General features: G+C 43.6%; 1 non-coding gene across 1 annotated transcript; it reads right to left on the reverse strand.

The window, feature by feature from the left end:
- Positions 1-695: 695 nt before the first annotated feature.
- On the reverse strand, positions 696-787 carry trnar-ucu (transfer RNA arginine (anticodon UCU)). Its single transcript is given in 2 exon segments — positions 696-731; positions 751-787. It is a non-coding gene; the product is annotated as a tRNA-Arg (tRNA).
- Between the last annotated feature and the right edge of the window lie 7,376 nt (positions 788-8,163).

The following is an 8,163-nucleotide window of genomic DNA, read 5'->3' on the forward strand; positions in this document are numbered from 1 at the left end:
AGGACAGGGTCGGGAAATACCGAGGTTGTTAATTCGAGTCTCACCGAGATCAAACAATCCTTTTGCTTGTGAACATTTCGACCTGAGTTGAAGGTATAATTAGTTTGTTCCAAAATGCAACTACTTATTTGAAATGCCATGTGGTTCCTCCGGACTGCACTGTTGCAATAGCAGATGAGATGTTCAGTATTCCTTGTTTACAGGAGGGAGGCTGCGGTTTTGGAGACACAAACTATGATTTTGATCCATCGACAAATCGTGGGATTTAACTGGAGCTTTAAACCAGCGCCTTCGACCGCTCAGCCAGGATACTTTCCAACCTGCACTTCAGGAGCTAGTTTTACAGGAATAGAATTACTGCAAGCAAGAATTCTACCCCTCCAGCACCAATGCTCACACGGCAGCAGGATGCATGTGTCCAGTTAGAAACCTGTCTGAAGGAACATTCAGTCTGACAGAGCCGGAAGTCCAGCAGATTGACTTTCGGTCTGAGCAGATGATGAGTCTCCTCCTTGGGAGTGTTTCGCCAATCCAGCTCAGAGTGGATTTAGAATCATAAATCCGGGTGTGACTGGAGCCACTTGTGTCAGATGAAGTGTCGGGGGCAGTTTCACATCCTTGACGGACATTAATGACCCTGTTGCGGTTTTGTTGCAAAATTTCACTTCCCAGCTCCCGATCCGTGAACTAAAACCCAACTCTGGTGGGACTCGAACCCACAACCTTTGAATGTCTCCACCAATCATTAAGTAGAAGTCCAACACGCTATCCATTGCGCCACAGAGTCAGTTATACAATGTGAGGGAGAGCGGGGATCCTGTGCTGTGGTTGAGGCGGTCAGGCTGCTCCTGCTTCTGCCTGTCACATTCCGAGAGCCGGGGCGGCAGTCTGCACCGATCGCCCTCCAATGGATCCGGCTCCAGCCGCTTGTTGTGGGCCTGGTGCAAGAACAGTCGCGTCTGACTCCACATCAGAAGACTGCGTGTTTTGAACCAGGTTGAAATCACAACATTTTCACTGTGGCTCAGGGTCCTGCCGACTGATTTTAGATCGGGACAGTGTTTTAGCGATGGGATGTTCAGTGTTTGTGCAACAATATCAAAAATAATTTTGATACATTAATGAGCTTTTTGTTCTGTTACTTTCTATTTACACCCTCTCCAGTTTTATGTAGAAACAGTTCACAATGTTTAAGGGATGTGGTGTGCAGTGTTTGTGGAATCAGTGTAATTAAATTTGATACTTTCATCTGTTCCTTCTCCAACCCAGACCCTTATCATTAGATTTGTAGTTTCACCCTGTTTAAAATAGGTTACTCAGTGATAGAAATAAATCAGTAACAACCCCGAAACCTCAGCGGGTATATTTGTTCCAATACCTTGTGATGGTCTCGATTTCCATTCAAATTTTCAATCAGCAATTCCCAACGGGTGTTTTGGGTTTGACAAACTAATTTAAGTACTTGACTGGTTCCTGGAAATGATCCAGTGGGGATTTCCTTCCCCGTACAGATATAGAAATAAAAACATTCCATCATTTCACAAATGACAGTTGTGTAAATAAATATATCGCGATCTGTAAGATGGAAAAGCAGCTCTTCATGTTCATAAACAAATTTCCACATTTTATTTTATTAATCCACTTACGTTTCAATGTGGAACATATATTCAGAGCATCCCTCTAAACTTGAAGAATGGTAAAACAATTGCAGATTTTACAAACACATAACACGCTATCGTATAATTAAGATTAATGCCTACTTTGTGAAAGTTGTATTCTAATTGTCTTTATGATGTTATGAAAAATATTTCTCGATGAACGTCCCTAACTTAACGGAGAAACTAAGATGAAAACCAAAAGGATTTTTCAAAAACGATTTGATCGGTTCCCCTTCTCCTTTCTTTAATTGTTACCTTTTGCTAATTGTTCATCTAGATCCGTTTGCTTCATTTTTTCCTCATTCATTTATAGTGAATTTTCTATCTGTTAACGTTCTTAAATATTTGATTTGTTTGCTCTCCCCGTCTTGACTTGTGATTTGTTGATCTCCAGGTTAAAGTGTGAAACAGAAATGTGGTTATATTCAGGCGTGACTCTGAAGTGTGAGACCGAGAGGTGATGCCGGAAGTGTGACCGAGAGAACAACTGCTGGAGGCAGAACTGTCCGTGACCTAAAATTTTGGGTAAAATTTTGGAGTCTATTATTAAGGAGACAGTAGCAGAACATTTGGATAAACATAATTTCATAGGACAAAGTCAGCATGGCTTTACGAAGGGGAAGTCATGTCTGACAAATTTGCTTGAGTTCTTTGAGGACATAATGTACAGGATGGATAAAGGGGAACCAGTGGATGTAGTGTATTTAGACTTTCAGAAGGCATTCGACAAGGTGCCACATAAAAGATTATTGCTCAAGATAAAGAATCACTGGATTGGAGGTAATATTCTGGCATGGGTGGAGGATTGATTATCGAACAGGAAGCAGAGAGTTGGGATAAATGGTTCATTCTCGGACTGGCAACCAATAGCCAGTGGTGTTCCGCAGGGGTCGGTGCTGGGTCCCCAACTCTTTACAATCTATATTAACGATTTGGAGGAGGGGACCAAGTGTAACATATCAAAGTTTGCAGATGATACAAAGATGGGAGGGAAAGTGGAGAGTGAGGAGGACATAAAAAACCTACAAGGGGATATAGACAGGCTGGGCGAGTGGGCGGAGATTTGGCAGATGCAATACAATATTGGAAAATGTGAGGTTATGCACTTTGGCAGGAAAAATCAGAGAGCAAGTTATTATCTTAATGGCGAGAAACTGGAAAGTACTGCAGTACAAAGGGATCTGGGGGTCCTAGTGCAAGAAGATCAAAAAGTTAGTATGCAGGTGCAGCAGGTGATCAAGAAGGCCAACGGAATGTTGGCTTTTATTGCTCGGGGGATAGAATATAAAAACAGGGAGGTATTGCTGCAGTTATATAAGGTATTGGTGAGACCGCACCTGGAATACTGCATACAGTTTTGGTCTCCATACTTAAGAAAAGACACACTTGCTCTCGAGGCAGTACAAAGAAGGTTCACTCGGTTAATCCCGAGAATGAGGGGGCGGACATATGAGGAGAGGTTGAGTAGATTGGGACTCTACTCATTGGAGTTCAGAAGAATGAGAGGCGATCTTATTGAAACATATAAGATTGTGAAGGGGCTTGATCGGGTGGATGTGGTAAGGATGTTCCCAAGGATGGGTGAAACTAGAACTAGGGGGCATAATCTTAGAATAAGGGGCTGCTCTTTCAAAACTGAGATGAGGAGAAACTTCTTCACTCAGAGGGTAGTAGGTCTGTGGAATTTGCTGCCCCAGGAAGCTGTGGAAGCTACATCATTAAATAAATTTAAAACGGAAATCGACAGTTTCCTAGAAGTAAAGGGAATTAGGGGTTACGGGGAGCGGGCAGGAAATTGGACGTGAATTTAGATTTGAGGTTAGGATCAGATCAGCCATGATCTTATTGAATGGCGGAGCAGGCTCGAGGGGCCGATTGGCCGACTCCTGCTCCTATTTCTTATGTTCTTATGTTCTCATACCCCCTGTGGCATTGCTCATGGTAAGTCGGATGACAATGTTTTATATTAACTGGACGGCTATGTATATAACACACAACGGATTTTACTGCTGCTTTAACTCCACAAAGTTTAATCACCATAAATGACCAAAGTCTCAGATCAGTTAGAATTGAAGTAATGTTGGTGAGGGGAGTTTGGACATTGGAAGGAGTTTATATATTTACAGCTCCAGGTAAACCTGCAAACCTCCCTCGCCTGTAGGTGACGTCACCATGAGGTCTCCAGCTTTGTTTGCGCTTCTGGACTTCTGAAGTGTGATTGAACCTTCCCAAAAGTTTCCTATAATTAGTAAGGAAGGAAGGTGTCAGTGTAAATGGGAGATATAAACGTGTATGTTTCACTGGGTACCATGGGAACCAGATACACTGCTCATTCCAGTTATTAGTCCAGCAGGAAACAGAAATCATTCTCTTCAACTGTACTCGCCCGAAGGAAAAGGAAACAAACAAAACTGCTCAGTTCTTTGTTTTCGCTTCTTCTGCTGGTTTACGTTCACTCACCGAGAAAGTGACAGAGAGAGAGACTGAGAGATTGGATTGGCTGTTTCACTTTATAATCTATTACACTTTGTAATTATTATAAGAGACGGTTCCATCCCAACTATCCTGTGCCTGACATTCTCATTGATTCTAAGATGTGCTCTGAATGAGTTTCTACTAATTGCACATTGTGGAGAAAAGCTGAACGCCGAAACCTTCTGTGAAACCAGCTTCACTTCACAACCTTTAATGGAGATTGGTTGCTGGTTGTAGGTAAAGAAGTTTGTAAAATAAGCCATGTAGAGCAGTATCCTCAAAACGTGTTTTGGACACATTCGCAGGTCAAATATCTCACATTTAATATAACAAATATTCAAATACGTCACAAGTGTTAATATTAACGAGGAAGGAGGCATTGCTGGATCTGGTTCTGGGGAATGAGGTGGGCCAAGTGGAGCAAGTGTCAGTGCGGGACTATTTAGGGAACGGTGATCATAGTATCATAAGGTTTAGATTAGTTATGCAAAAGGAGAAGGAGCTATTTTGAATAAAATACTTGATAGGAGGAGGGCCAATTCAAGTGGGTTGGGAAAGTACCTGGCCCGTGTAAATTGGAATCAAAGATTGGCAGGCTAAAATGTAATCGAACAATGGGTGGCCTTTAAAGAGGACATGTTTCGGGTACAGACCAGGTAGATTCCCAAGAGGGGGGAAGGCAGGGCACCTAAAGCCAGAGCTCCCTGGATGATGAAAGAGATCGGGGGTTAAATGAAGCAGATAAAGAGGGTTTATGATAGATATCAGTTTGACAATACAAGTGAGAACCAGGCTGAATATAGGAAGTACCGTGGAAAAGATAAATAAGAGGGGTAAAGAGAGACTATGAACAGAGATTGGCGGTTAACATAAAAGGTAATCCAAAAGTCTTCTATTGGCAAATAAATAGTGAAAGGGTCATAAGAGGAGGGGTGTGGCCGATTAGGGACCAAAAAGGAGATCTACGCATGGAGGTAGAGGGCATGACTGAGGCACTAGAAGAGTAATTTGCATCTGTCTCTACCAAGGAAGAAGATGCTGCCAAAGTCACAGTAAAAAGGGAGGTAGTTGAGACACTGGATGGGGTGAAAATTGATACAGAGGAGGCACTTGAAAGGCTGGCTATGCTTAAAGTTGATAAGTCACCCGGTCCGGATGGGACGCTTTCAAGGTTGCTGAGGGAAGTAAGGGTGAAAATTTCAGAGGTCCTGGTCATAATCTTCCAATCCTCCTTAGATGCGGGGGTGATGCCAGAGACCTGGATGATTACAAATGTTAGATCCTTGTTCAAAAAAGGGTGTAAGGATAAAGCCAGCAACTACAGGCCAGTAAAAGTAAACTCAGTGGTGGGGAAGGTTTTACAAACGATGATCTGGGCCAAAATGAATAGTCACTTAGGCAAGTGTGGATTAATAAAGGAAAGCCAACATGGATTTGTTAAAGGCAAATCGTGTTTAACTAATTTGGGCGAGTTTTTTGATGAGGTAATAGAGAGGGTTGATGAGGACAATGCGGTTGATAAAATGCCGCACAACAACAACAACAGCAACAAATTGCATTTATTTCGGGCCATTAACGTAGTGAAAAGACCCAAGGCGACTCACAGGAGCGATTATCAAACAAAAATTCACACTGAGCCACATAAGGAGGTATTAGGACAGATGAACAAAAGCTTGGTTAAAGAGGTAGGTTTTAAGGAGCGTCTTAAACGAGGAGAGAGCGATAGAGAGGCGGAGAGGCTTCGGGAGGGAATTCCAGAGCTTAGGGCCGAGGCAGCTGAAGGCACGGCCGCCAATGGTGGAGCGATTAAAACCGTGGATGCAAAAGTAGGAAGAATTGGAGGAGTGCTAAGATCTCGGAGGGTTGTAGGGGTGGAGGAGGTTCCAGGGACAGGGAGGGACGAGGCCATGGAGGGATTTGAAAACAAGGATGAGAATTGTAGGGCTGGAGGAGGTTACAGAGATAGGGAGGGGCGAAGAGATGGAGAGATTTGAAAACAAGGATGAGAATTGTAGGGCTGGAGGAGGTTACAGAGATGGGGGGGGGGGGGGGGAGCAAAGAGATGGAGGGATTTGAAAACAAGGATGAGGATTTTAAAATCGAGGCGTTCCGTGACTGGGAGTCAATGTAGGTCAGTGATCACAGGGGAGATGGGAGAACAGGACTTGGTGCGAGTTAGGATACGGGCAGCAGAGTCTTGGATGAGCTCAGGTTTATGGAGGGTGGAAGATGGGAGGCGAGCCAGGAGACCATTGCAATAGTAATAAGCTTGTCAGCAAAATTGAAGCCATTGGAACAAATAGGGGCAGTGGCAGCTTGCATGCGAATTCGCTAACGGATGGGAAACAGAGTGTAGTGGTGAACGGTTGTTTTTTGGACTACAGGGAGGTATACAGTGGTGTTCCCCAGGGGTCGGTACTAGGACCGCTGCTTTTTTTGATATATATTAATGATTGGACTTGGATGTACATGGCACAATTTCAAAATTTGCAGATAACACAAAACTTAGAAGTGCAGTAAACAGTGAGGCGGATAGTAATAGACTCCAAGATGACATAGACAGGCTCGTGGAATGGACGGGCACATAGCAGATGAAATTTAATGCAGAGAAGTGCGAAATGATACATTTTCGAAGGAAGAACGAGGAGATGCAAAATAAACTAAATGGTACAATTCTAAAGGGGGTGCAGGAACAGCGACACCTGGTGGTATATATGCACAAATCTTTGAAGATGGCAGGAGAGACTGAGAAAGCGGTTGAAAAGTTTCCGGAATCCGGGGCTTTATCAATAGAGGCATCGAGCACAAAAGCAAGGAAGTTATGTTAAACCTTTATAAAACACTGGTTCGGCCACAACTGGAGCATTGTGTCCAGTTCTGAGCACCACAGTTTAGGAAGGATGTGAAGGCCTAAGAGAGGGTGCAGAAAAGATGCAGAAAAAAGGGTGCAGAAATGGTTCCAGGGATGAGAGACTTCAGTTCCGCGAATAGACTGGAGAAGCTCGGGTTGTTCTCCTTAGAACAGAGAAGGTTGAGAGGAGATTTGATGGAAGTGTTCAAAATCATGACGGCTTTAGACAAAGTAAATACAGAGAAACTGTTCCCATTGGCGGAAGGATCGAGAACCAGAGGACACAGATTTAAGGTGATTGGCAAAAGGCGACATGAGGAAAAAAAATAAGCAGCGAGAAGTTCTGATCTGGAATGCGCTGCCTGAAAGGGTGGTGGAAGCAGATTCAATCGTGGATTTCAAAAGGAAATTGGATAAATAGTAGAAGGGAAAACATTGCAGGGCTACGGGGAAAGAGCGAGGGAATGAGACTAACTGGATTGCTGTTGTAAAGAGACGGCACAGACTCGATGGGCCGAATGGCCTCCTTCGATACTTCAACGATTCTATGATTTGTCAAGCTCAAATGCTTGCTACTTCAGCACAAAGAACGAGCACTTCCGCGTTGCAGTTCAGCAGACCTTTCCTTATTGGCTCCGGAATTAATACAAATACCGCCCTGTGTTACTTTGTTGTTTAATTCACAAATGAGGTAAATATCAGATAGAATAAAAAGGCACCGCTGGGAATCGAACCGAGGACCTCTTGTTACGAAAAAGGCAATTTGCCCAGCTTTTCAAATTAAGGAAACAAATTAAGCTGCAACGACCCCACCTCCTCTTCCTGATATCTACCTCTCACTGTCTGTTCCATTTCTCTTGTCCATTTCGCTGTGTTTACCGATACTCTGTATCTCTCGCTGTGTTTACCGATACTCTGTATCTCTCGCTGTGTTTACCGATACTCTGTATCTCTCGCTGTGATTACCGATACTCTGTATCTCTCGCTGTGATTACCGATACTCTGTATCTCTCGCTGTGTTTTCCGATACTCTGTATCTCTCGCTGTGATTACCGATACTCTGTATCTCTCCCTGTGTTTACCGATACTCTGTATCTCTCGCTGTGTTTTCCGATACTCTGTATCTCTCTCTGTGTGTTTACCGATACTCTGTATCTCTCGCTGTGTTCACCGATACTC

This window comes from Heptranchias perlo, unplaced genomic scaffold (assembly GCF_035084215.1).
Source record: "Heptranchias perlo isolate sHepPer1 unplaced genomic scaffold, sHepPer1.hap1 HAP1_SCAFFOLD_483, whole genome shotgun sequence".
Taxonomy (NCBI): Eukaryota; Metazoa; Chordata; class Chondrichthyes; order Hexanchiformes; family Hexanchidae; genus Heptranchias; species Heptranchias perlo.